We start from the raw sequence: 8,167 nt of genomic DNA, 5'->3' as shown, positions 1-8,167 counted from the left end.
GTAGGTTCAGCAACTCGCTGGGGATATCCTCGAGAGTAAAGCTGTAGGCCTTCGCAGATGGATAAGATTTGAAGGTAATTGACAACTTGAAGTCGGGCTGGTCGCCAGGGGCTTACAGTATAAATAATAGGAAACGACGGTTCATTATGGGGATGCAATCAATTTCGGCAACTTGCTCGAGAGTGGAAGTCTAGGCCTTCGCAGATGCATCGGGGGTCGTTCGGGTCGGCAGCTTGTTCGTGTTTATTTATTTGGGTCGTCAATAATTGCTTGGAAATTAGTCTAGCTAGCACTACGGTTTATGACTACCTCTACTCCATTACCAATATTTGGGCTATGATACGGAAAGGGGAGCCGAAGCTCCTGCGGAACAACAAGCCGAAGCCCCTGTGTAAATGAATTACGGGTCACTCAATTTAATGATACCCATTCTTGGGAAAGGTATTCCCAGCTAACGATTTTGTTAGCCGAAGGACAGAATATGATTTAGAAACTCATTTAGTACCCTTTGGCAAGCCCTCTGCAGTACCAAGTCTCCTCATCGAAACCCAAACCAAATACTATACGTAAACGGCCTTGCAAAGATAATGAGAATTATTCGCCTTATGTATTCAACGACACACGGTCGAAAACTTAATTGTCCACTAAGCGAACAACGAATTCGGGTGTTGTTGGTTGGATCTGCTGTCGTCACACGTTCTTGCAGCCTATAGCATATAGTTTTGATTCTCTATTTGGTTCGACTAGATCAAATTTCCGGAGGCGGTAACAGAACACAACATTATGCTTCGATTGACCAAATGTACAAAGGCGAGATAGAAACACAACCGCTTCGTTGGGGTGTAGTTTCGATACCTATTTTTATTTAAAAATATGTTTCTTAAGTATTACTAAAACTAATTTAACTTAACCTCAGCGCAGCCACACAATTATTCTTATTTATTCTAACATTTGTTTGGTGAAAATTGTCCTATATCCTTTTCATTCAAGTTGTCTGGCATACATACTGAGCGTATCAATATTTGTATGTGTGTGGGTCATAACCTTTATTATCTTACACATTGTCGTATCACTGAATTGTACACATGTTGTGTTGTATGGCAGCTGAAAAATTGATGATTTTGGAATATATATTTCAAGTTCTTAGATTTTCCCAGCTCCTCCGTCGCACGCAAAAATATGTAAAAAATATTTTGTACAGGAGTCAAATAGGTTTTCTGATAGGCGGGCAATTGGTCCTGCTTTAATCATCCTCCATATCACCACCAATATCCTTTTCTCACACCTCCAGCTTCTTCCCCAAAACCTTTCCCAAATTAATCATATTTTCTCATTGAGCTTTTTCATGTTTTCTAAACAAAAAAAAAAAAAACAATTTAATTTCTTAATATTCTGCGCTGCATAATAAAATTCTGCTGAATTCTAAGAGAACATAAACACTGTCTGCGATTTTTTTTCAAATACCCTCCTTTCAAAAAAACAAAAGTCAAATTTGTTCATTTAGTCACGTTTCAGCGACTGTTTGCTCTGATGTCTGGTTGGTGTTTACGTTGCAGCTTTTTGGTTCTACTCCAATCTTTTCTTTTTGCATTAAAAATTAAAAAGAGAAAAAAAACACAACGAACTGTTTTTTTTTTTTTTTTAATTTACTTTATTTTTGTATATTCTATAATTGAAGAATTGAAAAAGCATTAAATACTAGAGAATTAGGAGGCCAGGGAGTTCATAGGAACTAATGGTGTTTATTAGAATTGGAGGAGTTCACACGAACTCTGTGGGTTCATTGGATCCCTTTTAGATCCCAGAAACTTTAAGAATCCACACTAGATTCTGGAGTTCAAGGAGTTTATGGGAAGCGGAGAAATTCAGTTGGGTTTATAGGAACTAGTTCCTTTCATAGAAACTCAAACGGAACTGCTGGGGTTCAGAAGAAATTGTTATATTCTATAATTGAAGAATTGAACAAGCAATAAATGCTAGAAAATTAGGAGCCTAGGAAGTTCATGGGAACTAGTGGTGTTTATTGGAAGTTGAGGAGTTCACAGGAAATCGGTTGATCTCTTTTAGAACACAGAAACTTTAGGAGTCCACATTAAATTCGAGAGTTTATAGAGGTTATGGAAAACCGAGGAATTCACAGTTGGGTTCATAAGAACTTGTTCCTTTCATTAGAACGCAAAAATATTATAGGTACTCTGTGGGTTCATTAGATCTTTTTCGGATCCCAGGGCACAAGGTGAACTCTTAAAAACACGCGAAGCTCAAAGGAACTGCTGGGGCTTAGAAGAAATCTTATAAATTTTATATTCCATAATTAAAGATAAGAACAAGCAAAACATTTTGGAAAATTAGGAGCACAACGAGTTCATGGGAACTAGTGGTGTTTATCTTAACTGGAGGAGTTCACAGGAACTCGGTTGATCTCTTTTAGTTCCCAGAAACTTTAGGAGTCCACACTAAATTCTGGAGTTCAGTAGGACTCAACAAAAATAAAAGATCAGAAGGAAATGTGCGTTAATTAGATCTCTTTTTGATCCCAGAAGCTTTAGGAGTTCACATTAAATACGGGAGTTCAAAGAGCTTATGGGAAACCGAGGAATTCACAGTTGGGTTCAGAGGAACTAGTTCCTTTCATAGAAACGCGAAAAGATCATAATAACTCTGTGCGTTCAATGGATCTATTTTAGATCCCAGAAACTTTAGGAATCCCCACTAGATTCTGGAGTTCAAGGAGTTTTTGGGCAACGGAGAAATTCAGATGGGTTTATAGGAACTATTTCCTTTCATAGGATCTCAAACGGAACTGCTGGGATTCAGAAGAAATCGTTATATTCTACAGTTGAAGATAAGAGCAAGTAATAAATGTTTGAAAATTAGGAGCCCACGGAGTTCATGGGAACTAGTGGTGTGTTTTTTTTTTTTAACTGGAGGAGTTCACAGGAACTCGGTTGATCTCTTTTAGATCCCAGAAACTTTAGGAGTCCACACTAAATTCAGGAGATCAGTGGAGTTAAGAAGCAAAACGATCACAAGAACATGTGGATTCATTAGATCTCTTTTAGATCCCAGAAACTTTAGGAGTTCTCATTAAATTCTGGAGTTCAAGCAGAAATTCGAGAAATTCACAGTTGGATTCATAAGAACTAGTTTCCTTTATTAGAACTCAAAACGATGATGGGAATATAAGGAACCCCTTTAGCTCATATTAAATTCTGTAGTTCTGTGGAACTTCAATGAAAATCGGAATTCATTAAAAATCGGCAAGTTCGCAGGAATTCGTTCAGTACATTGGAAACATTCATAGGAATCAGGGAGATCATAGGAACATGTGGCACTCACAAGGGCTTCTGAAGTTTAAAGGAAATGACGGTACTGGTAGAGCTCGCAGCACAAGTTGAACTCTTAATAACACGCTAAGCTTAAAGGAACTGCTGAGATTCAGAAGAAAACTTTGAATTTCTAGGAACTAGTTGCGTTCATAAAAAGTTCAAAAGGAATCCGTGCAGTTATTAGGAACTGGTTCCTTTCATAGGAACTCAGAAAGACAATGTGGAATGTTACACGACATGGAACTGACGGAATCATAACACATTGTGGAGTTCACAAAAACTAGCAGAGCTCAAAGAAATTCAAAGGAAATCATTGAGATGTTGGGAACTACTGCCGGTCATCAAAAGTTCAAAGGAATTCGTAGAAATCATAGGAACTAGTTGCGTTTATAGAAACTAAGAAGGTTCAGAGGAACTTTTTGAACTCAAATGAGTTTCTGGAGTTTGAAGAAACTGTCGGTAACTAGAAAATATCACAGAACATTATGTAGTTCGAAGAAACTCACGAAGCTCAAACGAACAACTTGCGTTTATAGGTTGTTCACAGGAATTCCTAAAGTTCATAGGAACTAGTTGGGTTCTTTTGAACTCAGAATGATCGAAAGAACATATGGAACTCTTAACTACTCATTGTGGTTTATTGGAGCATGAGAAACGCACTGGAGCTTCTGAAGTTTAAAAAGCTAGAGTAACTATTTGAGTTCACAGCACATTTTGGATTCCAAATGAACTCGCAGAGCTCAAAGAAACTCTTTCATTGAAGCAAGTAGGGCTGATAGTAACTAGTTCAGTTCACAGAAACATGTAGAGTTCATTGAAACACGCTGAGTTCTTAGAAATTTTTAGGGTACAATGGAAGTTTTTGCGTTCAAAGGAATTCGAGGTTTTCAAAGGAGTTCGGAGTTCACACAACAGCTTTAATCCTTTGGACCTCCGAGAGCTAGTAGAAAAGTCAGAGTGCTCATATTATGGAGGTCAAAGAGTTCATAAGAAAATAACAAATTTAAAAAAAATGTAAAGGTTAATAGAAACTCTTCAGAGAGAGCTGTTGCCTATAAACACCTGACGTTCATAGACATTTATCGATTTTAGAGGAACTAGTTCAGTTCACATGAATTTATAGAAACACAGGATGTTCAAAGAAACTCCTGGAGATGATTGAAACTCTTGATGCTCTTAGGAACTCATGAATGTTTAAAGGAACCATGGAGTTCAATGGCTTATGAAGTTCATATGAACTTAAGCATTACACAGAAGCCGGAGGTGCTTACAGAAAGCAGTTGAATTCTGAAGATGACGTTCAAAAAATCTCGTTGGGCTCACGAACCCTTGAAGTTGGAAAAATTCACGGACCATTGTTAATCGTTAAAACTAATGCAGTCCACATGAGCTCTTCATAAGAAGACCGTGAAACTGAAAGAAACTCTTGAGGTGAAAAGGAAATCATGGTACTCAAAGTAACCCTGAAGTTTATGGGAACTGGTGGATAAGTTACATGACTTGTGTAACTTCTTAGGACCTGGAGAAATTTAGTTTTTAAGAACTATTTGGGTTCATTGAAGCAATAAGTGCTCAGACCTCTAAAAGAAACTGAAGCGTTCAAAAGAATTCTGAGACTTCACTTCGAGAAGCCCTCGAAGCTCCACAGAAACTCAGTGAGTTTATAGCAGCTTAGAGAGTTTCTAAGAACTGTTAGAGTTTATGGGACCTTAAAGTATATCTTGAAGATCATGGAAACTTAAGAAGTTCTTGAGGTTAATAGAATATTTTTGAGCCCACAAACATAGGTTGTTCGCATGAGCTCAAGGAGTTCAAAAAACTCGAAGTATTCATAGAAAATCCTATTTTTCTTGGGAAAGTATATGAACTCAGAGAGTCCACAAAAACTCAGAAAGGTTATACGAACTCGCAAAGTTCATAGGAGCTCAGGGAGTTAGCAGGAACTCAAGGAGTTCACAGAAGTTCATAGACAGTTTTTGGTCTTTGAAGAACTCTTGGCATTCAAAGAAACTGAAACATTTTCAAAAAAAAAAAAAAAAAAAAAAATATGAAGTTGCTAACAATTTTGGGAGATTAAAGAAAGGCTCGAAATTTTTGTCAGCACGTGGAGTTATAAGGCCTTAGAGAATTTCTAAGAACTGTTAGAGTTTATGAAAGTTTGTATTATCTTTTGAAGGTCATGGGAACCTACGAAGTTCTCATGGTTCGATAGGATAATTTTGATCCCAAAAAACTCTTGGAACTAAGGTTCCTCACATGAACTCGAGTAGTTCAATAAGATTCTGAGTGCTCATAGGAACTCGTTGGGTTCAAAAAAGAAAATCCTTTTGTTTTTGGGGAATGCACATGAACTTAGAGAGTTCGCAGGAACTCAGGGAGCTTATAGGAGCTCGGGAAATTCATAGAATCTCTAGGGAATGCACATAAACTTGGCGAGTTCGCAGGAACTCACGGGGCTTATAGGAGCACAGAGAGTTCACAGAAGTTCAGAGAAAGTCTTTTGTCACTAAGGAACTCTTGGTGTTCCTAGAATCTTTGAAGTTTCACAAAAATTGATGAAGTTTCTATACTTTCGGGAGATCAAGGAAAGTCTCAGAATTTTTGTAAGCTCGGGGGCTTCAAAGCAACCTCTGAACTGAAAAGAAGTTTCTGGGGTCATGGGAACTCCACAATAGTTCGTAGTTACTAATTATGACATTGCTCACCCTGGGGTCTTTGTAATCCTACATTTTAGGAGCTCGGGAAGTTCATAGATCCTCTAGGGAATGCACATAAACTTGGAGAGTTCGCAGGAACTCAGGGAGCTTATAGGAGCTCAGAGAGTTCACAAAAGTTTTGTAGAAAGTTTTTGGCCACTGAGGAACTCTTGGTGTTCCTAGAAACTTTGAAGTTTCCCAAAAATTGATGAAGTTTCCGTACTTTCGGGAGATCAAAGAAAGTCTCAGAATTTTTGTAAACTCCGAGGCTTCAAAGCAACCCCGTGAACTGAAAAGTAGCTTCTGGTGGTCATGGGAACTCCACAATAATTCGTAGTTATTAATTATGCCATAGCTCACCCTGGGGTCTTTGTAATCCTACATTTTTATGCTGCCAAAAGTAGCGCCATTAAAACTTGTTATCTCTTCGTGTGTCCTCCCATAAAAAATCCAATCCACTCGATAACAACACCAATTCTGTCAATTCAATTTCGTTTAAATCCTTTTCGCATTAAACCAAAACAACAATCATTAAAACTTGGCTCCTCATCTGATCTGCTCGCTCCTCTTGTGTGATGGCAATTTGTTTGTTGTTGCAAATTTCTGTTTCTCCTACGGACATTAGTTATTTAGTTTTGCTTTCAACCACTCGTCCTCGACATGTCGCCCCCATCCCCCTTTGGATGTTAAACAAATAATGCTTGGAAGCATTTTTCTATTAAAATTTCGTTTTTTTTTTTCTTTTTGCGCTTCTTATCGCTGCGGTGCTGGCCATCATGAATGGGTCTCCTTTGGCAAATATTGATGAAAGCCACGCACTTCACTTGGAGGCTATAAAATTTATGATGCTCTGTTAGGAAAAACAAACGTGGCCCAGTGATAGTGGAGTTAACGTCCAAGACCAACCGACAATTTCGAAAAAAAAAAAAATAGAAGAAACAAGGAAAAGGCGTTTGAATCGGTGGCCAGGCCAAGAGCATAGCTGTGAACGGAGAAAACGGAAAATAAATAACCATAAAAGATGGCAGCAGAAAGATTTGTTTTCCTTTCGTTTCGCATTTAAAATGCTGCAGGGCTAGATGACAATTACAAATGCTTTGCCACAGCCAAACAACAAAATCAACATTCGCAAATGGCGGGGCATTCCAAAAACAAATACCCTTAGACTCCGCTTGTCTCTCACTCTTGTGAACGAACTATAACTAAGAGATTTCCTCAGTGGAAAAAAAAAGGAAAGAAAAACACATCACCACCACACAACATTGCTGGTGATGAAGGAGATAAGAAATACGCTTAGAAATACAACAACAAAAATGGCAACACTAACAACCACTCATCATCAGCAGACAAATGAAGCGTCGTCTATGGTCCTTGTTGTTCAGTGGCTTAACAACCCACTTCCGTTTGTTGTTATTGTTGCTTTCTTTTTTGCTGTTGTAATGTGTGCTCGTGAAAAGCAAATGTCTCTCTTTTTTTTCCGGCTTTTTCATAGCTTTCCATGTGTGGATGTATCTCTGCTGGCATGAATATTCTAAATTATTTGTAAATCACTGATGTTGTGTGGTCTGCATAAAGGACACTTTTATGAATAAAAGTTTAATTCACAAATACACGCACACACACACACATTCATTTCTGAGAGAAGAGAGAGAGAGAGTGGTATGAGTGGCGTGAGAAAAGATCTCAAACAATTTTTGGGATACTTGAAAAGCTAGGCATTCCTTCAGGTTCCTATCAAACTTAGAGAGTTCCTAGTTCCTGTAAGAGTTTTTATTTCCTTTTTGAGCTTCTAGTTTCTCCATGGTTTCCTGGATCCTCTATGACTTCCTAGATCCATCATCAGTTAATAGTTCCTCCCTGAGTTTCTAAATTCTTCTTGAGTTCATAGTACCTCTACGGGTTCCTCTATGAGTTACTAGCTCCTTCTGGAGTTCCTAGTTCCTTTATTAGCTCCTACCGTTATGAGTTAATAGTTCATCCCTGGGTTCATAGTTCCTCCATTAATTCCTTCTTTCTCCATGGTCTCATTCTTCCTCCATGGTTTCCTGGATTCTCTACGAGTTCTCAGTTCCATCGTCAGTTCATAGTTCCTCCCTGAGTTCGTATTTCATTACTGAGTTCCTCTATGAGTTACTACCTCCT

This window comes from Musca domestica, unplaced genomic scaffold (assembly GCF_030504385.1).
Source record: "Musca domestica strain aabys unplaced genomic scaffold, Musca_domestica.polishedcontigs.V.1.1 25, whole genome shotgun sequence".
NCBI lineage: Eukaryota > Metazoa > Arthropoda > Insecta > Diptera > Muscidae > Musca > Musca domestica.
This window is presented reverse-complemented; position numbering follows the sequence as displayed.